This window comes from Pan paniscus, chromosome 11 (assembly GCF_029289425.2).
Source record: "Pan paniscus chromosome 11, NHGRI_mPanPan1-v2.0_pri, whole genome shotgun sequence".
In the NCBI taxonomy this organism is placed as follows: Eukaryota; Metazoa; Chordata; class Mammalia; order Primates; family Hominidae; genus Pan; species Pan paniscus.
In genome coordinates, this window is record NC_073260.2 from 58,826,253 (window position 1) to 58,850,095 (window position 23,843).

Consider the following 23,843-nt stretch of genomic DNA (forward strand, 5'->3'; position numbering starts at 1 on the left):
CTTCCTGACCCCAGCTTGGCCCTCTTCCCACCACAGTAGGCTCAGTCCTGCCATCCCCAGGCACCCAGACAAACTCCTCCACCCCCAACCCCCATGACAAAGAGGCTCATTTGGAGCCCGGGCAAGATTTGCAAACGTCAAACTTATAATTACAAGGATGAAATCATCTGGTTCCTTTTAAGCAAACGGGTTTATTGATCACAACACTAAAGAAATGCTATTCTGGGGAAACTTGCTCCTCTCTGCTTTCCTTTCCCTATGGGATGGCTGAGCTGGGGGAGGGTGGCTGGAGGGCTCAGAAGGGGGAGATGCCCCTGGGAGGGAGGGGAGATTCTCTGGGCCCAAGGGTGGATTTTACGGTATATAAATTATATCTCAAAAAGAAAAAAATTCTTTAGGGCCCAGGAAACTGCCACACTTGGGCAGATGACACCCTCATCCTGAATTAAGGCCCATTGCCTTCTAAAAACTAGAAGCTGAGTGGAGCCAGGGTTTTAGGCAATGTGCCAGCCACTAATTTTCCTTGTCTCCCACTCCTCTCAAGTCTCATTTGTGGCTCCAGATCCTATTTCAGCTTCAAGATGGTACAATATTTTCTCAGTAACTGAAGGGAAACTATTTCCTTAGAAAAAATGCATCAGAAGCTCAGAGACTTCCTCTGTGAGGAGAGGCAAAGGTGGGTGGCTGCTGACACCAGACCTGGATAAAACCATCTTTTCTGCTGGGCCTGCAGAGGCAGGACATCTAGACTTTGACCTTCCAAGCCAAGAAGGGACAAATAGGCTCAGAGATAGGAATGCACAGTCCTCAAGGGCAGACCCACATCCTGCCACAAGGCCCACAATAGAACCCCTTTCTTCAACCTGTGGGGACCCTTCTAGAACATGGTGGGGTGCTCCCAGAGGAATAACCCCAGACATAGCCTTCTATGAGTCTGCAGTTCAGTGAGGGCAGCAGGCAGGACTTTTGGTATCTCCACTAGGTCTCAGAGTAGAATGATTAAAATCACCACCCTGGGGTCACTTAGCCCCTGTGAATCTCTGTTGGCCCATCTGTAGAATAGGATCAATAATACTAAACTTACAGGGTTGTGGTGAGAAAGGAATGAAGATGATGTATCCCAATGCTTAGCTAGTTTCTTTAGAGTGGGGGGAGGGGTCTCACTCTGATGCCTAGGATGGCCTCAAACTCCTGGCCTCAAGTGATCCTCCCACTTCCACTTCCCAAACTGCTGAGATTACAGGTGTGCACCACCATGCCCAGCCCCCATTTTGTTATTTCAAATGGATCAGGGTCTCGTCACTGTCCTTTTTTACTTTTACTTTTTTTTTTTTTGAGGCAGAATCTTGCTCTGTCACCCAGGCTGGAGTGCAGTGGTGCGATCTCGGCTCACTGAAACCTCTGCCTCCCGGGTTCAAGTGATTCTCCTGTCTCAGCCTCCAGAGTGGCTGGGATTACAGGCGCACGCTGCCATGCACAGCTAATTTTTTGTATTTTAGTGGAGACGGGGTTTCACTGTGTTGCCCAGGCTGGTCTCAAGCTCCTGAGCTCAGGCAATCCACCCACCTCAGCCTCCCAAAGTGCTAGGATTACAGACGTGAACCACCGCTCCTGGCCTTATTTACTTTTTCAAAGTCTGTTTCCTCATCTCTCAGGGGACAGAAGACCTGACTTAGAAGATGGTTGTGTGGGCCGGGCGCGGTGGCTCACGCCTGTAATCCCAGCACTTTGGGAGGCCAAGGCGGGCAGATTGCCTGAGGTTGGGAGTTCGAGACTAGCCTGCCTTTCTCTACTAAAAATACAAAAATTAGCTGGGCGTGGTGGCAGGCGCCTGTAATCCCAGCTACTCAGGAAGCTGAGGCAGGAGAATCGGTTAAACCCGGGAGGCGGAGGTTGCAGTGAGCCGAGATTGCACCATTGCACTCCAGCCTGGGCAACAGAGTGAGACTCCGTCTCAAAAAAAAAAAAAAAAAAGAAAGTGATTGTGTGAATTAACTGTGATAAGGTGCATGAAGGCACCCTGAACAGAGCTTCACAGTTGCACTAGGCAAGTGAGGGTTCCTGCGCTCTCCTCAGCTTCATTGTGTATTATCTACTTACCCACCCAAGATCAGCTTTAGGAGCCTGCAGGAGCAGCCACCCACCTAGGAAGTTAGGGAGATACTCAGAGGAGGCCCTTGGTTGGCTTGAATCCTTACAAAAGGAAGATTCCAGATGACCGGACTTCAGATAATTCAGTCAGGTTTTGGGACGGTGGGGGCAGATGTTTCTTGGCACAGAAAAGACACCTCTAAGCTTCCATGAGTGGGCCTTAGTAGAGCTGGATCTTAGCAAACCCCCTTAGCAAACACCCATAGCATGGTGTCTGGGCCAACCCATACCCAACTCAACAGCTGCCAAAGCTGTTAGGAGCACAGACTTAAGTGTACCTTACATGGGTGAAAATTTCCTTTATAAATTTCCTTTAATTCAGTTTTTTTAAATAAGTGAAAAAAAATTAACAACCAAAAAGGCATATAGAGGTCAGCCGAGGAGATGGCCTCCTTCAGCCTGTGGCTTATTTCCCGGTCATCCTGGCTGTTGGATGCCAGACTACGCCGAGTGTGGGTTACCCTGTGGCCTGGAGTTGCCCAAGGCTGTCTGTGGGGCTGCTGTTCTGGGTCTGCTTGGCAGGCTTTGCTGTCCCTTTCCCTTAGGACATCATTCCTCCCCTCCTTGTGGCTGACAATGAGAGCACCCTACCCTGCTCTGCACTCCCACCCCTCCAGGTCTAGCTCCCTTGACCCTGACCTTTTCCTTGCCTAAGCTCATGGCCATCAAGGCCATTCTAGAGATCTTTCAATTTTTATTTATTCCACATTTCCCATGGCAGAAACAATTATTGCTAGAGTCTTCGGCCAAGATCAACTTGGAGGTCTGTGAGCCCTCCTTGGACCCATTGTGGAGCAAGAGTGCTTCCTCATGGATTTTTTCCCCCCGAGACGGAGTTATGCTCTTGTTCCCCAGGCTGGGGTGCAATGGCACGATCTTGGCTCACCGCAACCTCTGCCTCCCAGGTTCAACCAATTCTCCTGCCTCAGCTTCCGAGTAGCTGTTTGAGATGGAGTCTTGCTCTGTGGCCCAGGCTGCAGTGCAGTGGCACCATCTCGGCTCACTACAACCTCCACCTCCTGGGTTCAAGCGATTCTCCTGCCTCAGCCTCCCGAGTAGCTGAGACTACAGGCGTGTGCCACCACACCCCGCTAATTTTTGTACTTTAGTAGAGATGGGGTTTTGCCATGTTGACCAGGCTGGCCTCGAGCTCCTGATCTCAGGTGATAAGCCCGCCTCGGCCTCCCAAAGTGCTGGGATTAGGCCAGGCGCGGTGGCTCATGCCTGTAATCCCAGTACTTTGGGAGGCCGAGGTGGGCAGATCACCTGAGGTCAGGAGTTCAAGACCAGCCTGACCAACATGGCGAAACCCCGTCTCTACTAAAAATACAAAAAAATTAGCTGGGCGTGGTGGTGGGCGCCTGTAATTCCAAATACTCGGGAGACAGAGGCAGAAGAATCACTTGAACCCAGGAGGTGGAGGTTGCAGTGAGCCAAGATCGCGCCATTGCACTCCAGCCTGGGCGACAGAGCGAAGCTCTGTTTAAAAAAAGAAAAAAAAAAAAGGGCTGGGATTACGGGTACGAGCTACAGTGCCCCGCCACAGGACTAACTTTGAATCAAACTCTGCCATAAATCCCATGTCAGACTTTCTCCAGTTTGGGCTAAACAACTTCCCTAGAATTTATGGATCTTATTTTTTGCCGCTGATTGCACATTGAGTAAGTATATGGACTGGCAATCGGTTACATTCTTAACTCAGCTTGTTCTTCTTTAGAAACTTAAATTTATTGAGCTCTCACTGTGTGCTAGACCCACATAAAGGTTCTCACGCTAACACTGCAAACCTAGGAGTGTCTGCATTTTGGAAATAAGGAAACTGAGGTTTAGTGGTCCAATTCTTATCTAAGGCCCCAGCCAGCAGGTAGTGTAGCTGAGTGGGATCCCATCTAAGACCCATCTGACTCCAAAAGCCACGACCTTTCCACCATGACTCGGTTGGATTCTTTGGTCCATTTCCACCTCAGTCTTCAACGTGCACAGCCTACACCCCTGCCGGTCGGTTTAGGGACGAAAAGTCCCCAAGGATTTAGGTTTCCTCGCGTTCAAGTGACAATCTGGTATTACTCCGCGCACCTGGGGAACCCAGAAGTTCCAGATGGCCGAGGAAGGGCGGAAGAAAAGGCCTGCGCTGGCTACTCCCATCTGCTAAAGGCCAGGCGGATCCCCCAACGACAGCTCCACGCCGAGTGGCCGCGGGCGAGCAGGGGGAAAAGGGCCCTGGTGCGGAAGGAGCCCCGGGGCGCCACAGCCCGGCCGCTCCGCCAGCGGGCGGGTGGCGCATGAGCGGCGTGGGCCGCGGAGTTGTGAATGGTGCGTCTTGTTTGCCGGAGTTGGAGGCGGGCGGGCGCGCGAGGAGGAGGGGTGGGGCCGGCGGGGGCGGGGTGGGCGGTGAGAGGAAGTGGCGGCGGCGGCGGCGGCTGGGGGCGTCGAGCCCTGGGGCTGCGCGGGCGGCAGGCAACGGTTGAGGCGGCGGCGGCGGCATAGGTTGCGCTCGGGCGGGCGGCGGCGCCTCAGATTGCCCGGAACGGGAGCCCACGAGGGCGGGCGCCTGAAACAAAGGGAAGCGGGCGTCCGGGCGCCGCGGGTGGGCGGTCAGTCGGTCAGCGCGGAGCCAGCCAGCGGGTGCCCGCGCAAGCCCCGAGCGCGGCCGGCCGGCGCGGCCTCAGGGCGGGAAGATGCCGCGCGTCGTGCCCGACCAGAGAAGCAAGTTCGAGAACGAGGAGTTTTTTTAGGAAGCTGAGCCGCGAGTGTGAGGTGAGGCGGGCGGGCGGCTAGGAGGCCGCAGCGCGCCCCGAGTGGGCCCGGGCGGAGAAAAGTTTGGGCGGCGCGGTCCCCGGGAGTCCCGGTCGGTGCGCCCGCGGAGGGGCAATCTCGCCGGGGCGGCCATCGCCCGCAGCCTCTGCTTGCCCTTATCGGCGCCGCGCTGGGAGGGCGGGCGCGCGGGCGGCGCCGCGGATTTGGCTCCTAATTTCGGGCCGTCTTGCCTTGCAGATTAAGTACACGGGCTTCAGGGACCGGCCCCACGAGGAATGCCAGGCGCGCTTCCAGAACGCCTGCCGCGACGGCCGCTCGGAAATCGTAAGTCGGCTGGCCCAGGGCGCGCGCGGGTCACTTGTTGCGCGGGGCCGCGGCGGCCCAGCCGGTTCCGGACGGCGGCGCGGCTGCTGCGGCTCCCGGAAGTGAGTGGGTGCCTTCTCACTTCCTACTGGGGATTCAAAATGCGAAACCAGATGCCGCGGGCCGGTGCTCGCGGGGAGACGCTTTTCCTGGGGTTCGCTGCGGTGGCGCGTGTCGGCCAACGGAGCACCGCGAGTGGAGCTCGAACCCGAGCCAGACTAAAGAAGCGAAGGGCATTGTTTAGGCGGCGACACCGAAGAAGGGTTCAGGGTATTGGTAGCAAGCAAACCCCCATTCGGAAAAAGAAGTGGAGCTTCATTCAAGGTTGGCGATAGTTTGTTTCTTAGAAGGTAGATCTGTCGGTAATTCTCTGTGTCAAAAGGTCTCACTACCAGATCGCCGAGTAGAAATCTTTCCTCCAGTGATTTATTCTAATAGAGAGGGGAGGGGGGAAAAAGGCCCTAAAAATGTCATTTTCTTAGAACGTTAAGCTTCAGGAGAATCAGAAAGAAACCATTATCCCCATGTCCTGAGTAGGGCTGTCGTTCCTAAAAACTGCACAGATGGGCAAAACCCACGGTTGATCTCGAGGTCCTTGTTTTAGGAGGCAGATTTAGTGAGTCTTCACCAGACCTTGGGTTGAAAAAAAAAATCCAAGGGTCCTAGTTCCTCTCATCTTTTTGGTTTGCCTTGTTGGAGGTGCTGATGAGGAGGGAGTGGTAGGAAGAAACCAAGAAAAGAGGTTGATTATTACTATTTTTTTGAGGTAGAGTCCTGCTCTGTTGCCCAGGCTGGAGTACAGTGGCTCGATCTCGGCTCACTGCAACCTTTGCCTCCTGGGTTCAAGCGATTTTCCTGCCTCAGCCTCCTGAGTAGCTAGGATTACAGGTGCCTGCCACCACGCCCGGCTAATTTTTGCATTTTTAGTAGAGAGGGGGTTTCACCTTGTTGGCCAAGCTGGCCTCCTGACCTCAAGTGATCCGCCCTCCTCGACCTCCCAGAGTGCTGGGATTACAGGCGTGAGCCACTGTGTCCGGCCTGATTATTTTTTAAAAAGTTGAAGCACTGTCTAATGGAATGCTGTTACTCTCTGCTCGGTGACTTGGACTCACTGCATTGTTAGAGGCTTGAAGCTAGGTGCGATTTGAATTTGGGTTAACAGTAGGAAGACATGGGAAATTTACTTCTCCCACCCCCTTTATAAAACCAGTTTATTTTTATTCAGATATAATTCATATGCCATAAAATTCTCCCTTTGCATCACTGAACTCAAATTTATTTTTAAAGAATATTTTGATATTTTAAGTGAAGGCTTTTTAGAGTTGTAATAGTGAGAAGATACTGGTTAAATTTATCAGGAGCTCCTGAATATTTGGTCATTAGTGCATGTTATGAAAGAGAGTCTCAAGCTTTTAGCCCACTTGCAAATTTCTTGAGTAATTTTAGTATTTATATGACTGAAGTGCATAAGACATACTTTTAGGTTTTGGCACTGAGTGGTATAAGAAAAGAATTCATTAGCTGGTGCGATGATCGTGTCATCCTTTGCCTGGGTTACCTTTTGCAAAGGGAAGGTGGTACACCTGACGATAGAATTTCCTGGAGGTAAAGGATGCAAGTATAAAAGATAAGTTACAAAGTACTTGTACTCTCACTGTTTGCTTTTTTGTTTTGAGACGGAGTCTCGCTCTGTTACCCAGGCTGGAAGCACAGCAGCATGATCTTGGCTCGCTGCAACCTTCGCCTCCCGGGTTAAAGTGATTCTCCTGCCTCAGCCTCCTGAGTAGCTGGGATTACAGGCACATACCACCACGCCCGGCTAATTTTTTTGTATTTTTAGTAGAGACGGGGTTTCACCATGTTGGCCAGGCTGGTTTTGAACTCCTGACCTTAAGTAATCCTCCCACCTCGGCCTTCCAAAGTGCTGGGATTACAGGTGTGAGCCACCGCGTCTGGTCGTTTCTTTTTTTTTTTTTTTTTTTTTTAAGAGAGAGGTCTTGCTGTGTGGCCTAGGCTGGGGTGCAGTGGCTGTTCACAGGCACAATCATGAGGCACTACAGCCTCAAACTTCTGGGCTCAAGCGATCCTCTTGCCTCAGCCTCCCAATAGCTGGGACTACAGGCTCGGCGTCACCATACGCAGCCCCATGTGTTGTATTATCATCACTATCTTTGAAAGCTGAATTTTTTTGGAAATTTGGTGAATCATAGCTAGTAGTGTGTTTTCTGTCATCTCAGACTTTGCTGAATGGAATTATGAATTCAACCCGTAGGATATCTGAAATGCTGTAATATTATAGTAGTATTATAGGTGGTTAGTGTTTGTCATGAATTTATTTCCAGGATAAATTAGACATTCTAGACCTTCCCCGCTTCCAAATAATCTGATCCTCACCTGAGCCCCGGAGGTCGAGGCTGCAGTTAGCCGTGATCGTACCACTGCACTCCAGCCTGGGTGACAGAGTGAGACCCTGTCTCCAAAAATAAAACAAGTATCTGATCTGACACATTTTACAAGTTTTAAATTTCTGAGAAGTATTAAAGGTTAAAGAAGGTAGATTGAATGCTGTGTGAGGTTTGCACTTAAGACGGCTCATGTCTTATTTTGTTAAATAATGTAACTATTGGTATTTGGAGAGGAATTTCACATTTCCTAGTTTTCTCTCTTTCTAGTTTCCCTCCTTTAATTCAGTGTTAACCCACATTTAATTACAGGATCCTTAGCTCCTAGAGGGTAGAGACCTCATTAATTTTGTATAAACCCCTCTGGATACAGCTATTTTTCACAATACCTTTTATGTCAGAGGTACTTGATTATTTGAATTTAGAGGCTGCTTAATTTAATGCCTGAAATTTATCTTATGACTTATAAACAGGCTGGGTTTCTTCCTGTTTGGCTGTGGAAAAAGGCATTATTTTGCCTGTTTTGACAGCAGCCATAAATGGCAAGGATATCCATAGTTCTCAAAACTATTCCCAACCTTTCTCCTGCCCCAGTTGTCCTCTTCTTATTTGGAACATCTCCTTGATGTATCAGTGAGGTTAATGAAGAATTCATTTTGCTGTTGCCCAGGCTGGAGTGCAGTGGCATGATCTTGGCTCAGTGCAACCTCTGCCCCCCAGGTTCAAGTGATTGTCTTGACCCAGCCTCCTGAGTAGCTGGGATTACAGGCGTATACCACCACGCCCAGCTAATTTTTGTATTTTTAGTGGAGACGGAGTTTCACCATGTTTGCCAGGCTGGTCTCAAACTCCTGACCTCAGGTGATCCACCGACCTCGGCCTCCCAAAGTGCTGGGATTACAGGTGTGAGCCACCACTCCCAGCCTCATTTTGCATTTAGATGTGAAATAATTTAAGGGCTGTGTTGATCATCTCTCTTTAACTATAAAACTCAATCAGCCTCCTTATTTTATGCCAATTGAGTTTTTAACTGTAAAACCCAATCAGCATTAAATAAAAGTGAACACAGGTCGAAGAATCTGTAGTAGAATCTGATTTATTCTTTTTTGAGACTGGATCTTACTCTGTCACTCTGGCTGGAGTGCAGTGGTGCCATCTCGGTTCACTGCAACCTCCACCTCCTGCTTCAGCCTCCTGACTTGCTGGGATTACAGGCGCCTGCCACCACGCCTGGCTGGTTTTTGTATTTTTAGTAGAGTTGGGTTTCACCATGTTGGCCAGGCTGGTCTCCAACTCCTGGCCTCAAGTGATGTGCCCGCCTCAGTGAGCCACTGCACCCGGCCTTGATTTATTCTTATCAATTTTTTTTTTTTTTTTTTTGAGACGGAGTCTTGCTCTGTCGCTCAGGCTGGAGTGCAGTGGCACGATCTCGGCTCACTGCAAGCTCCGCCTCCTGGGTTCACGCCATTCTCCCGTCTCAGCCTCCCGAGTAACTGGGACTACAGTTGCCTGCCACCACGCCCGGCTAATTTTGTTTTTGTATTTTTAGTAGAGACAGAGTTTCACCGTTTTTTTTGTTTTTGTTTTTTTTTTTTGAGACGGCGTCTTGCACTGTCGGCTAGGCTGGAGTGCAATGGCACAATCTTGGCTCTTGGCTCACTGCAACCTCTGCCTCCTGGGTTCACACGATTCTCCTGCCTCAGCCTCCCGAGTAGCTAGGATTACAGGCGCACACCACCACACCCAGCTAATTTTTTGTATTTTTAGTAGAGATGGGGTTTCACTATATTGGCCAGACTGGTGTTAAACTTCTGACCTTGTGATCTGCCCGTGTTGGCCCCCCAAAGTGCTGGGATTACAGGCTTGAGCCACCGCACTCGGCCTATTCTTACCAATTCTTATGTAGTTAAGAATGTTGGAGACGTCTTCAACACTAATAATCAAATAAAGAAAAAAATTTATAAGAAGTATGGTTACTCTGTGGTGAGAAGAGTAAAAACTAATACATATTTCTAATTCTAAAGATTGAATGGTAAAAAGTATGTTGGATTGGCACAAGGTGTGCTATTTTATAATTTGTGAAACCTATAAAGCATAAGACAACCTGGAAATCTTAAATATAGGCGTCATACTAGTGTAGCATTTTAATGTTTTCATTTTGTTTATTTTTATCTTTATTTTCCTATGACAATGTTGACACCATATTAATATTTTGGAAGAGACTTTTTCCAACTCTTACCTATATGTAGGTATTTCATTAAAAGAATTCCATGGTCACATAAGTTTGGAAAATGTTATTCTAGAATGATCTGTGTTTACCACTTCTGTCTCAGAGAGGGATCTTTATGAGATAATGGACATATAGTGATGAAGCAGGAAATCTCTTGAGGTTGGCATCAAGACAGGAGATGAGGTAATACGATCTGCAGAGTGTCTTAGCACAGAACTGATTTGGGGTACACTGGAGGTGGAAGGATTTGCTACTAGGTGAATACTGAAGAAACAAGCCACAGGGATTTTGACACGGGGCGGTCGTTCATGGGCTGTGTCTTTTCTGCCACCACTCTGCTCTGAGAATTTCATTATCTGAAGCTGAAAAAGTTGGCTTTCTTGTTGAGCTTAAAGTTATTTATCATATTATTCAGCAAACAGTTTCATAGCATTTACTTGGTACTGCTTTAAGCACTTTACAAATAATTAATTTGTGAGGAAACTGAGTTATGCTTCAGGTCGTACAGCCTGGGCAGTTTCCCTCCCAGAAACTTTTTTTTTTTTTAACTAGTGTTGGGGGGTTTTTTGTTAAGATTTATGCTCGTAGTACATGGGAAGTTTTTTTTGTTTTTTGTTTTTGTGATGGAGTCTCGCCTTGTTGTCCAGGCTGGAGCACAGTGGTGCAATCTCGGCTGACTGCATGCAACCTCTGCCTCCCAGGTTCAGGTGATTCTCCTGCCTCATCCTCCCAAGTAGCTGGGATTACAGGCGTCTGCCACCATGCCCAGCTAATTTTTTGTACTTTTAGTAGAGACAGGGTTTCACCATGTTGGCCAGGCTGGTCTTGTACTCCTGACCTCAGATGGTCCACCTGCCTCGCCTCCCAAAGGGCTGGGATTACGAGTGTGAACCACTGCTCCTGGCCTGAAAGATTTTTAAAAATGATGTTGTAATATTGATGTTAGTTCAGTTTCTATGGATATAAAACATTTACCACATGAAAATGGTACCCCAGTTGATTAGGGAAATGCCATCAAAGAGGTTTAGAGATTTAGCATTTAGGTTGACAAGTGTACCGACAGTGCGAGTAATAGAAATAGGAAGTATAATTTTTACCTCTAAAGAATTTAAGCTGTTAACCATCAGGGGAACTATTGGATAGCTAACTTGGTTGATGGCTTTAAACAAATTGCCCCAAATGTGAACCTCTTGATTTGAGATGAAGACTCTATGCGTGGAAACCAATTATGCTTCAGAACTTAATTAGTAGAATAAACCAAACAAAAAACTTTTTCTGGTTTCAGCAAAGAAGAGTTTACATTTAGATGATGAAAAATGTATTTTTTCAAAAATGCTTTTACTTCTTTTTTTCTTAATTTCCTTTGGGAAAGGGGTAATATGTTTGTTTTTTGCATGAGGGAAATATAGAGGTAACTTTCTCAAGACCTACATAAAATGACACTTTATTGAAGTGGTTTTAGATTGTTGCATCTGTTGAGTTCTAACATCCAAATCTTTTATAAATATTAGATGAATACTTTTCTCTTTGTTGTAGTCAGACCAAGTTCTCCTAAAGTCAAATGTGAGAAAAGACATATTTTTAAAAATCATCTAGGGTTTTAGAGAGTACTGTCACATCCCATGCCAATGTATGGCTTATCAGAGGAGAGACAATTCCAAGTGCATTTTTTATGTACTGCCTGCTATGCAGTGTTTCAGCAAGGGAAATCAAGGAAAATTAAAGTGTCTCATTTATACAATTTTAAATTGTGGTGTTCTTTAAAATTCTAAATCTTTAGATTTTCAGTGATTTTTACATTTAAAAATAGAAGTTTTTAAATGCAAAGATGGATGGTGGCTTCGGGTTAGACATTAGCAGTGTGAGATCCTAACGTCAGCAAAAAATGACCTGAAAGTATTGATTCCATGTCTGATTTTATATTTAAGCAGCCAATGGCAAATGTTCTCAAAATGGAATCAGATGTTTGTAACTTAATACTTAAGAAAAATGATGAGTGCATTTTTTTTTACTTTTAAGTATTCTCTGTGCTGCCTGGCTTAAGACATAAACTGATGTAAAAATAAATGACTGCTTGCATAATTTATGTAATGTCCTGCTCCTGATCCTGTTTGTATTGATTTTTCTAAAAGGCTTTTGTGGCCACAGGAACCAATCTGTCTCTCCAGTTTTTTCCGGCCAGCTGGCAGGGAGAACAGCGACAAATACCTAGCCGAGAGTATGTCGACTTAGAAAGAGAAGCAGGCAAGGTAGGAAACATTTCTTTGCAATTTAAAATACTGTGGGTTGTTTTGTTAGAGATTATCTGGTAATTTACATTTTAATAAAGATCACAGATCTGATTATACCAGCATATGCTCAGATTTGTTTTCGTTCCATGTTATAAGGATGTAATATAATTTTTTTTTTTTTTGATGGCGTTTCGCTCTTGTTGCCCAAGCTAGAGTGCAGTGGCGTGATGTTGGTTCACTGCAATCTCCACCTTCCAGTTTCAAGCGATTCTCCTGCCTCAGCCTCCTGAGTAGCTGGGATTACAGGTACCCTCCACCACATCTGGCTAATTTTTGTATTTTTAGTAGAGATGGGGTTTCACCATGTTGGCCAGGCTGGTCTCGAACTCCTGACCTTGTGATCCGCCCACCTCTGCCTCCCAAAGTGTTGGGATGACAGGCATGAGCCAGTGTGCCCGGCCAATATAATTTTTTAAAACCACTGTTAAACTTTTGTATCACTCCATTCCTAATTTCATGTACATAATATTTGTCATAGAACATTCTAACCCTTAAGGAAAGTAACAGAACAATTTCTTTAAAAGTTTGAGGAGATATATTTTGTTTACAAAAATATATGTAAGTATAGTGCTATAAAAATAAAACTAAGAGGAAAACGGAAAAAAAAAAGATTGCAGCAATTCACTCACATCTTCAGGTTCCACTTGTAATTCTAGTTTTCTTGCTATCTTCACCACAACTGTGGTTACTTCCTCTGCTAAGGTCTTGAACCCCTCAAAGTCATTTATGAGGGTCGGAATCAACTTCTTCCAAACTCCTATTAATGCTGCTATTTTTACCTCCTTTGGTGAATCATGAATGTTCTTAGTGGCATCTATCATAGTGAATCCTTTCCAGAAGGTTTCGAATTGTCTTTGCCCAGATCCATCAAAGGAATCATGACCTATGGCAGTAACAGCCTTATGAAATATATTTCTCAAATAATAAGACTTGAAAGTCAAAATGATGCCTCAATCCATGGACTACAGAATAGATGTTGTGTTGGCAGGCATGAAACCAGCATGCGTTTCCCTGTATATCTCCATTAGAGCTCTTTAGTCACCAGGTACATTGTCAAAAAGCTGAAGTATTTGAAATGAATCTTTTTTTCAGAGCTGTAGGTTTCAACAGTGGGATTAAAATACTCAGTAACCCATGTGGTAAACAGCTCTGATATCATCCAAGTGTTGTTGTTCCATTTATAGAGCACGGGTAGTGTAGATTTAGTATAATTCTTAAGAGGTGCCCTAGGATTTATGGAATAGCAAATGAGCATTGTCTTGTAACAAGAAAGTCAGCCTGTCCTTTAAATATTTTTCTTTTTCTTGATATAAGGTCTCACTCCATTACCCAGGCTGGATTGCAGTGGCATGATCTTGGCCCACTCCATACTTGACCTCCTTGGCCCCACAATCCTCCCACCTCAGCCTCCTGAGTAGCTGGGACTAGTAGCATGCACCACCATACATGGCTTATTTTTATTTATTTATTTATTTTTTGTTAGAGACAGGGTTTCACCATGTTGCCCAGGCTGGTCTGAAGCTCCTAAGCTTAAGCCATTCCCCCACTTCAGCCTCACAGAGTGCTGGGATTACAGGTGTGATCCACCCTGTCTGGCCTCTAAATTCGTGTTATGGAGACTCATTTTCATGGTTAAAATGTCCCGAATTGACTGTGGCCTGTTGGGAGGTGGGATGGAGGAAACTACTTATGGAAAATGAAGAAGAAACGGAAGCACACCAGAAGCAAGAAAGTGTCATCGATTTTTACATCAAGGACTCCATGATAAAGAGAAAGAACAGGTGGCCTGTTATCAAGGCTGACCATTGGACTGTGGACTGCACCTGCATCTACCAGGTTCTTCTGGATAGTCCCAGTTTTAAATTTTTGACCTGACATTCATGAACACAGTGCTACTGGTCAGACCTTTGTCTGGGTTTAAGCTTCAGAACATAATGTCTTCATGCAGTGGGAGGCCTGATTATGGTTATGATTCTGCCCTGGGACATCTGCCCCTTCTGACCTGGAGGTAAACTTGGCATCTACTACTTACCTCTACACTTGAACAGCCAAGGATGGGCTGAGCACAGAGGCTCACATCTGTAACTCCAGCACTTTGGGAAGCCAAGGCAGGAGGATCGCTTTAGGCCAGGAGTTCAAGTCCAGCCTGGGCAATATAGTGAGACCTCGTCTCTGTAAAAACAAACAAACAAAACCGAGGATGGGTGGGTGACATGGAGCAGTTCAACATGGGAAACCATTAATCTGAGAGCTGGAAGGACCCTTAGACCGAACCCCCATTAACAGATGAGACTCTGCCCTGAGATTATAGCCTAAGGTAATGCATTGAGCTTTTCTAGAGATTCGAAAATAATCAATCCTAAAACCCCCAAGCATATTGCTACTGTTTGCTATTGAATAATGTTTTCTAGTCTGGGTGTGGTGGCTCCTGCCTGTAGTCCCAACGCTTTGGAAGGTTGAGGCAAGTGGATCACCTGAGGTCAGGAGTTCGAGACCAGCCTGGCCAACATGATGAATCCCCGTCTCTACAAAAATACAAAAAATTAGCAGGCCATCATGGTGCGCGCCGGTAATCTCAGCTGCTTTGGAGGCTGAGGCAGGAGAATCCTTTGAACCTGGGAGGCAGAGGTTGCAGTGAGCCGAGATCACACCATCGCACTCCAGCCTGGGCTACAAGAGTCAAATTCCATCTCAAAAATAATAATAATAATGTTTTCTACAAGCAAGGAGTTACTTTGTACTGTGAACTGGTGTGAAGGGATCCGCCATGTGTAAGCTTTTGGATTGATGACAGTTATTTCTAATTTTAAAAATAGCAACCCAACAGAAAATTGGGAAAAGGCCTTAATAGGGATTTCACAAAAGAGAAAGCCTGCAAAACATAAAATTTTTCTCAACCTCATTAGTAATCAGGGAAATGCACAAGATACTACACATCTATTCTCTCCACAAATATTAAGAAGTTTGACAATACGAAATGTATTAGTCCATATTCACACTGCTGATAAAGACATACCCGAGACAAGGAAGAAAAAGAGGCTTAATTGCATTAAGGGCTCCACAGGGCTGAGGAGGCCTCAGAGTTATGGCGGTGGATGAACAGCTCTTCTTACATGGCAGTGGCAAGAGAATATGAGAAGGAGGCAAAAGAAGCAAAAGATGAAACCACTGATAAACCCACCAGATCTTGTGAGACTTATTCACTATCACAAGAATAGCATGGGAAAGACCAGCCATAAAAATTCAACTACCTCCCCCTGGTTCCCTCCCTGAACACATGGGAATCCTGAGCAATACAATTCAAGTTGAGATGTGGGTAGGGACATAGTCAAACCATATTATTCTGCTCCTGGCCCCTCCAAATCTCATGTCCTCACACTTCAAAACCGATCATGCCTTCCCAACAGTCCCCCAAAGTCTTAACTCATTTCAGTATTAACCCAAATGTCCACTGTCCAAAGTCTCATCTGAGACAAGGTAAGTCTCTTCTGCCTATGACCCTGTAAAATCCAAATCAAGCTAGTTACCTCCTAGGTACAATGGCGGTACAGGTAATTAAGTAAATACAGCTGTTCCAAATGGGAGAAATTTGCCAAAACAAAGGGGTTACAGGCCCCGTGCAAGTCCAAAATCCAGCAAGGTAGTCAAATTTTAAAGCTCCAAAATGATCTCCTTTGACTCCATGTTTCACATCAAGGTCATGCTGATGCAAGAGGTGGGCTCCCACAGCCTTGAGTAGTGCTGCCCCTGTGGCTTTGCAGGGTATAGCCCACCTCCTGGCTGTTTTCATGGGCTGATGTTGAGTGTCCGCAGCTTTTCCAGGCTCATGGTGCAAGCTGTCAGTGAATCTACCATTCTGGGGGCTGGAGGAGAGTGGCCCTCTCACAGCTCCAATAAGAAGTGCCCCAGTAGGGACTCTGTATAGGGGCTCTGACCCCACATTTCTCTTCTGCACAGCCCTAGCAGAGTTTCTCCATCAGAGCACCACCCCTGCAGCAAACTTCTGCTTGGACATCCAGGTGTTTTCAAACACCCTCTGAAATCTAGGTGGAGGTTTCCAAACCTCAATTCTTGACTTCTATGCATGTGCACGCTGAACACAACATGGAAGCTGCCAAGGCTTGGTGCTTGCACTCTCAGAGCCATGGCCTGAGTTCTATGTTGTCCCCTTTCAGCCATGGCTGGAGGAGCTGAAACGCAGAGAAGCAAGGCCCTAGGCTACACACAGCACAGTGAAACTGGCCCAGCACAGAAATCCATTTTATCCTCCTAGGACCCTGGCTTGTGATGGGAGGGGCTGCTGTGATGACCTATGACATGTCCTGTAGACATATTCCCCATTGTTTTTGGGATTAACATTCAGCTTCTTGTTACTTATGCAAATTTCTGCAGACAGCTTGAATTTATCCTCAGAAAATGGGATTTTCTTCCCTATCACATTGTCAGGCTGCAAATTTTCCAAAACTGTATGCTCTGCTTCCTTTATAAAACCGAAGGCCTTTAACATCACCCAAGTCACCTCTTGAATGCTTTACTGCTTAGAAATTTCTTCCAGCAGATACCCTAAATAATCACTCTCAAGTTCAAAGTTCTACAAATCTCTAGGACAGGGGCAAAATGCTGCCATTCTCTTTGCTAAAACATAACGAGAGTTACCTTTGCTCCAATTCACAACAAGTTCCTCATCTCCATCTGAGACCACCTCGGCCTGGACCTTATTGTTCAAAACACTATCGGCATTTTTGTCAAAGTCATTCAGCAAGTCTCTAGGAGGTTCCAAATTTTCCCACATTTTCCAGTGTTCTTCTGAGCCCTCCAAACTGTTCCAACCTCTGCCTGTTACCAAGTTTCAAAGTCGCTTGCACATTTTTGGGTGTCTTTTCAGGAGCACCCCTCTCCACTGGTATCAGTTTACTGTATTAGTCTGTTTTCACACTGCTGATAAAGACATACCCAAGTCTGAGAAGAAAAAGAGGTGTAAAGAAAGAGAACTGTAATTGGATTTACAGTCCCACATGGTGGGGGAGGCCTCAGAGTCATGGCAGGAGGTAAAAGGCACTTCTTACATGGCAGCAGCAAGAGAAAATGAGGAGGAAGCCAAAGCAGAAACTCCTGATAAACCCATCAGATCTCATGAGACTTATTCACTATCATGAGAATAGCAGAGGAAAGACTGGCCTCCGTGATTCAATTACCTCACCCTGGGTACCTCCCATAACATGTGGGAATTCTGGGAGATAGAATTCAAGCTGCGATTTGGGTGTGGACACAGCCAAACCATATCACCATATATGGAGAGACTGTGGATCAACAAGATCATCTCGAACTAATACAGGAGGTGAGTGTTTAAATTAGAACAACCACTTTGGAAAGCAATTTGGATTATCTTATAAATTTGAGCATTCTCATATGTTATGGCAAAGTAATTCCTCTACCATAGGCCCTGGAGAAACTCTTGCCCATATGTACCAGAAGTAGTTAAAAAAAAATGCTCATGTAATGCCATTCATAATAGCAAAAATCTGGAAATAAGCCAAATGTTCATTAATAGGAGAATGGGTAAATTAATAGGAGAATGGGTAAATAAATTATACCCTTAAAAACTAAATAACATGTCATTTAGGGTAATCATATGTATACAATAAAATAATGTGTTTTTTTTAAAGGAAGACAATCCTAAACATAAATTCAGGGTAGTAGTTACCCTCGGGCTGAAGAGTGAAAATCAGGAAAAAGGACAGAGGAGGAGCAGATGTTAGGGTCAGAACCCTAGTTCTTTGGTTGTGTTGTAAGTTCACAAGTGATTACCATATTGTTCAAATACATTTACACAGAGGCCCAGGCACAGACAAGGGTGAAATAGGAGCCAAGGTGTGCTATGAGCCAAAGATTATGATTAATCCAATTTTGTGCACTTTTAGCCATTTGAAAAACAGAAAAGCGAAACAACAAAATAATTTTTAAGAAATTGAATATAGGGTGCTATGCTCTGAATGTGTCCCGCTAAAATTAATCACCAATGTCATAGGATTAGGAAGTAGGGCTTTTAGATAGTGATTCAGTCATGAAGGGAGAGTCTTCACAAATGGGTGTAGGATCCTTACACAAGGACTGGAGGGAGTGGGCTTCCCCTGTTTTGCCCTTCCGCCTTCTGCCATGCGAGGACACAGTGCATCTCCTCCTGAAGACACAGTGCACAAGGTACTATCTTGGATGCAGAGACCAGGCCCTCACCAGACACCAATCCTGCTGGCACCTTGATACTGGACTTCTAGCCTATGGAACTGTGAGAAATACATTTCTGTTCTTCAGAAATTACCCAGCCTAGTGTATTTTCTTATATAGTAGCACAAACTCATTAAGGCACAATGCCTCTTATCATTTTCTTCTACACTTTTCTTTGTTGCCTCTTTAGCACTGGGTCATTTTATATTTGATCCTTCATAATATCTCTTACTTTCGGTTTTTCACATTTCTGTTCCAAGTGTATTCTTAGGTACATATTTTCCACTATTAGCCTCAGGGGTTGCCTGGGAGTGTGTGTTTCTGTGCCACTGCTGTAGGACTGTGTGTGTGTGTCTCCCATTCTCTCTTCTCTCTCTGTCTCTCACCCTCTGTGTGTTTCTTTCCCTCTCTCTGTCAGTCTGTGTGTGTGTGTGTTTGTGTGTGTATGCCCGTGTGCGTGTGTGTCTTTGGACGAATGTGCTCTGTTCGCCAAAATGGGATTTTTTGCATGTCGGCCAGTCTTTGGTGAGCCTCTTTCTGCATCTCTGCCTGGGTCCTGTGGCCGGTTGTCCATCCTTTTCAGGGCAGTTCCACTTTGGGTTTGTGAAGTCCTCGATCACATGAGGAGGTGCGTCGGTCCCGGAGCAATCGAAGTCTCATCCCCATCCTGAGCGGCCTCTTTTCTAGGATCAAGAGGACCATACTCCAGCCCAGGATAAAACCCCACAGCAGCTCATTGTCCGGCAGGAGAGGAGCAGACCCACCTCCAAGAAGATGGTTGTACCCCTGCACGGCTCTTCTCTGAGCAATGAAGCCACACCACGATATAGTTCTGAAGAGGAGGCCGGGAATGGGAGATGGCAACAATCCCTGTCCCTGGAATGCTGGCCTCTCTGGACAAGTCACGCGTTTCGCACCCCTCCCCTTATGCCCGTGGTGGTGGCAAGGTTCTGTAACCTGCCTGGGCTCTGGCCTGTGCTCTGTCCTCCCTCTTGCTCTGTCTCCCCTGTTTCTGAGGGGCCTAGTTGCCTCTTGGTCTGGCTGAATAACTTCTACCAAGATCGCTTCCCAGTCCATTAGGGAGACACTTTCTGGAGATCCGCGACATGACTCTTTCTCTCTCCAAACCTGTTTCTGCTGGATTGGGCAGGTCTGATAAGCCTGGAACACTTGGCTTCCATGTGTGTCTCAGACAGGGAAGCTTCTTTGGTCTCCTTGTTTCACCTCATCGGTGGGTGGATTGCCTAGAATGAGCGCTAGGTGATCATGACTGGCCTTGTCTTCTAGGACAGGTGGTGTCCCATTTCCTCTGCAGGTCCTGTCTCACAAATGAGGGATATCCTCTCCTCTGCTCATAGGTGGACTGATTCCTTGAATCTTTTGGCTGTAATGAATGTCAGGAAACCAAAGGAACTGGGCTGGGCCTGGGGATGGGGTTGGGGCTGGGTGCAGGGAAGGTTGCATCAGGGCTACCTGGGCGGTGGAGGCTTCGGGGTGGGGTGAATGTTGCAGAAACCTGTGTGCTCCTCTGGCAGGCATTTCAAAATGTGGCTTGGACTGAGGCACAGGCCCCGTCCAGGTTCCCAGGTCGTCTTTGAGTTCCCTTGGCACTCAGGGAAAGGCCACTTGTTCCCCCTTTCCACTGGGCACATGCCTGGACGCCATTGTTGGTTTCGCCATCACCCCATTTGCCTCCGGTGATGCACATTCACACCATCTGCTGTGGGATACCCCAGTGCCACGCGTGATCGCATTGTCTCCACCTCGGCTTCACACCGTCCCTGTTTGCACCTGTCCTGGAAAGCGGTGTCCACTTGCAGGAGCCCCAGGGCTTTTAGAAGCGGGGCACGCCACTGCTCTTTCAATGGAGGAGGGAGGCAGAGGGCTCACGGATCAGTGAACTTTCAGCTGACACCATGCCTTGAGGGCCATGGGATCATTCTGTGCTGCAGCGAGGACCTGCCTGCCTCACCAGATGTGCTGAACCCATCCTTTCTAACCTGGAGGAGTCCAAACTAGGATCTGAAGAGGAGTCCTGAGAACCCAGCAGGCGCCCTGAAGATCCCCCTCCATCGGTGGAAGTTGGCTCAAGGAGGTCCTGAAGACTGGACTTCTGAGGGTTTGGCCCTGGGGCAGGATACTCAAGGACTCCTCTCCCACCCCGCCCCAAACTGGACCTCAGCCCCCACGCCACAGCCCCCACTTTCTCCCCAGAGCTGAGGGACAGACCGAGAATTGTGACTAGAGATTCAATCGATTGGTATGAGGGATCACGTGGCCAGGGGCTGGCCAATGACCAGGCCGCCCGGGATGAGCTAATAATGGAAGCAATCTGTAACTTTCAGTAGCTCTCTAGGCCTGGGTACCAGAAGGAGGGAGGCGGGCAGAGGAGGGGAGATGGGCACTCCCAGTCTTTCCATCCTCCTCATTCGTCTAGGGGCACCCGAGTCCCCTATTCCTTATTTCCCCTATCACTCAGGCACTGGCAGGGTCCTTTGCCCACTCCTGTTGGCCGCCGTGGCTCCAAAGCGAGGTAAGCTGGTCCTCTACCCCTCAAACTCTTCACAACCCTCACCCCGTTTACTAGCACCTGCAAACCACAGCCCCCCTTCCTGTCCCATTAGTGAATTTAAATCGGATTTTGTTTTTCCTCTTAGTTGAAAGAAAAAAAATCTTTTTGTATTCTTTTGTGTAACCTATCTCGGATTTGGAGAAAATTTTAATTCAAATTAATACACTTATATGGGGGGGTGGTGAGTGGTACTTTCCTCCTTTTCAATAAATTTCTATACTTGCTACTTTATGGAGAGTTTACTTTTCTTTGGGGATGAGTTACACCTTATGTTTTCACATGTGTTACTTCTTTAATGATAAGTTCAACTCCTTTCTCCATTCCATCCTCCAATTTTGCTATTTATAAATATCACCTAATGGATTTAGAGTTTATTCATTTTTCTCCTCCCTCACTAGTTTTTCAGCTGTTACAGAATCACCACAATTTATTTTTCTCTATATGTGGATGAGGTTTTGTGTTGATTCCTCTTTTTGTTTTGTAAATGAATTTATTGTTTGGGAAACTCGTGGCGGGGGGGGATGTGTAAAAAAGGTCTTTTGATTATTCCAACCTCTCCTCTTCTGAAGAACAATTTGCTTGAAATGTTTTGTGTATTTTCCTCATTTTTATTATGTTTAAATTTGAGGTATTTTACCTTCTTTGAAACCTGACCTCTTTTTAAAATTTAACCTTTTGCACGTGAAGCCATTTTTAAGGTTTTTATTTTATAAACTGCAATGGTTAGTAGATTTACTTGCCTTTCCCTGACCTCCTTCACGCTCCTGCCTCCTCCATCTCAAAACTCCCATCCCCAGCTTCCACAATTTTCAGCTTCCAGTGGACTCATCCTCCCCTCTCCTCCCAGCCAAGGAGGGATGCCTGGGAAGTAGACAGTGTCCTTCTTGGGTCAGAACCTATGCTCTGGTTCTAGTTCAGGACACCTCCAGTCTGACCCCCAAGCCGGCAAAACGAGTGAGAGCAGAATTTCTGTTCAACTTTTTCATTTGGGACTAAGTTCTTTCCACTTGGCTGCATTCTGGAGAACTCTGATACATGAAATTGAATTTTAAGTACTTATTTTTTCCCTAAATTCTAAGAAAAGTGCAGGCAGATTGTTTTTCTTCCTTAAATGTAAGCTGTTAGCTTAGGGGTCAGCCCTTTGGGTCCTTTACCTCCTGGGGGAGACTTCTCAGAGAGACACACAGTGTTGATTCTTCCCTTTAGTTTTGGGTAAGGTAGAAGGGGCAGGGATTGGGGAAGCCCATATTGATCTCTGGCTCTAGCTCTGAACAAAGAAGGGTAGAGAGCTGGCCCAGGGACTTGTCCCTTTGGTCAGTAAGGTTTGGCTTAGGAGAGGGTTTGAAGTAAATCCCAGCTCTGAGGAAATTCTTCTTTTTAGCATTACTGTGAAAATAAACTCTTAAAATGGTGTGACATGGCTTCAAACTATTCAGATTCCTTGAAGTAACAAAAATAAACTTACAAGAGTAATTTGTGTTTCCCAAAGATCTGCCTCCAGTGACTGTCTATTTCTCTCAGGGAAACAGAACCCAACTGGGCAGGAGTAAAACTGCCGCCCCTCCCCTTTCAGTTCCCCAGTCACATTGACATTCTGGGCACATTTGGCCCAGCCCCCGTCCCTGCGTCTCCCAAGTATGAATCTAAATTACTATTAATAAGGGGCCACTCCAAGTTAACTGGCATTAAAAGAATTAATTTCAATTTGTTAATATTAAATGAATGCTCTGCACTTTAGCTCCCTTCTTCACCCTGGATTCCCAGATGAGTGATGGGAAGAGGGGGCAGGGAAGTAGAATGAGGATTTTATTTCTGGCTCTCCAGCTTAGCCACTGTGGTGCCTCCCCTGGGGGTGTGCGATCAGGCACAGTGGAGGCCTGCTTGGGGAAAGTCTGATGGTCTTTTTTGGTGAAATTCATCTGTTTCAGCAGGAGTTGTGGGGGAGGGTGGGTGGGGAGCAGAGGGAGAGAGACAGAATGGTTTGGGGGACCTTGTGGGGGAGCAGAGGGACTAGGGAGAAAGTGGGAAGGGAAAGGGACAGAGGTCAACAGGAGTTTTGGAGAACAAGGGTTGTAGGCTGTGGGGGGTAAAGCCGATTTGTGAAGAACTGGTGATAGGGACTAAACAACCCACCTAGAAGGGGAGGGGCTTTGAGCAGGGGTGGGGAGGTGGGATTTGAGGCAAAACAGCTAGGAGTTCTGAAACTATTAATATCTAACTGTGTGACTCAGGGCAAGTTGCTTAACTTTTCTCTCTGCCTTAGTTTCTTGACCTGTAAAACAGGGATACTAATAATAGAACTTTTGTCAGGGGGTTATTTGGAATTAGAAGAAATACATGCCATGTGTTTTCCGCAGTGCTTGGCACATAGAAACTGCCAGTAAATGTTAGCTCTTTTTATGGCAGAGTGGTTAACAGGATGGATTCTGGAGCTAGACGGCCTGGTTTTGAATCTCGGTCATGCCTTATGTGAGTTGTATGACCTAGGCAAGTTACTTAACCCCTTGTGCTTTAGTTTTCTTGTCTGTAAAACGGGGTTAATAGTACCTAGCTCAAAGGCTGCTGTCAGGATTAAACGAGTTATATGTACGAAGAGCCTGGAACAATGCCCATCCCATAGGAAACACTATGTAAGCATTAGTTGTCACTGATATTGTTGCTCTTCTGATCTAGGAAGGTTGAAAATAGAGGCACAGGTGAGCTACTACTTACAGGCTAAGATTGGAATCAGATCAACTCTTTCACTACTATCCCTGAAGCTAGTCCTGCAACTGGGGCTGCATATGACGGCTTGGGGAGAGATCCTATGACCCTGGAAGCTGGGATATCCAAGTCCTTCCTCTGCTCTAGCT

At 46.4% G+C, this 23,843-nt stretch overlaps 1 pseudogene; it reads left to right on the top strand.

The window, feature by feature from the left end:
* Nucleotides 1–4,536: 4,536 nt before the first annotated feature.
* The window catches only part of LOC117978835 (uncharacterized), a 62,875-nt pseudogene continuing 43,568 nt past the window's right edge, over nucleotides 4,537–23,843 (top strand).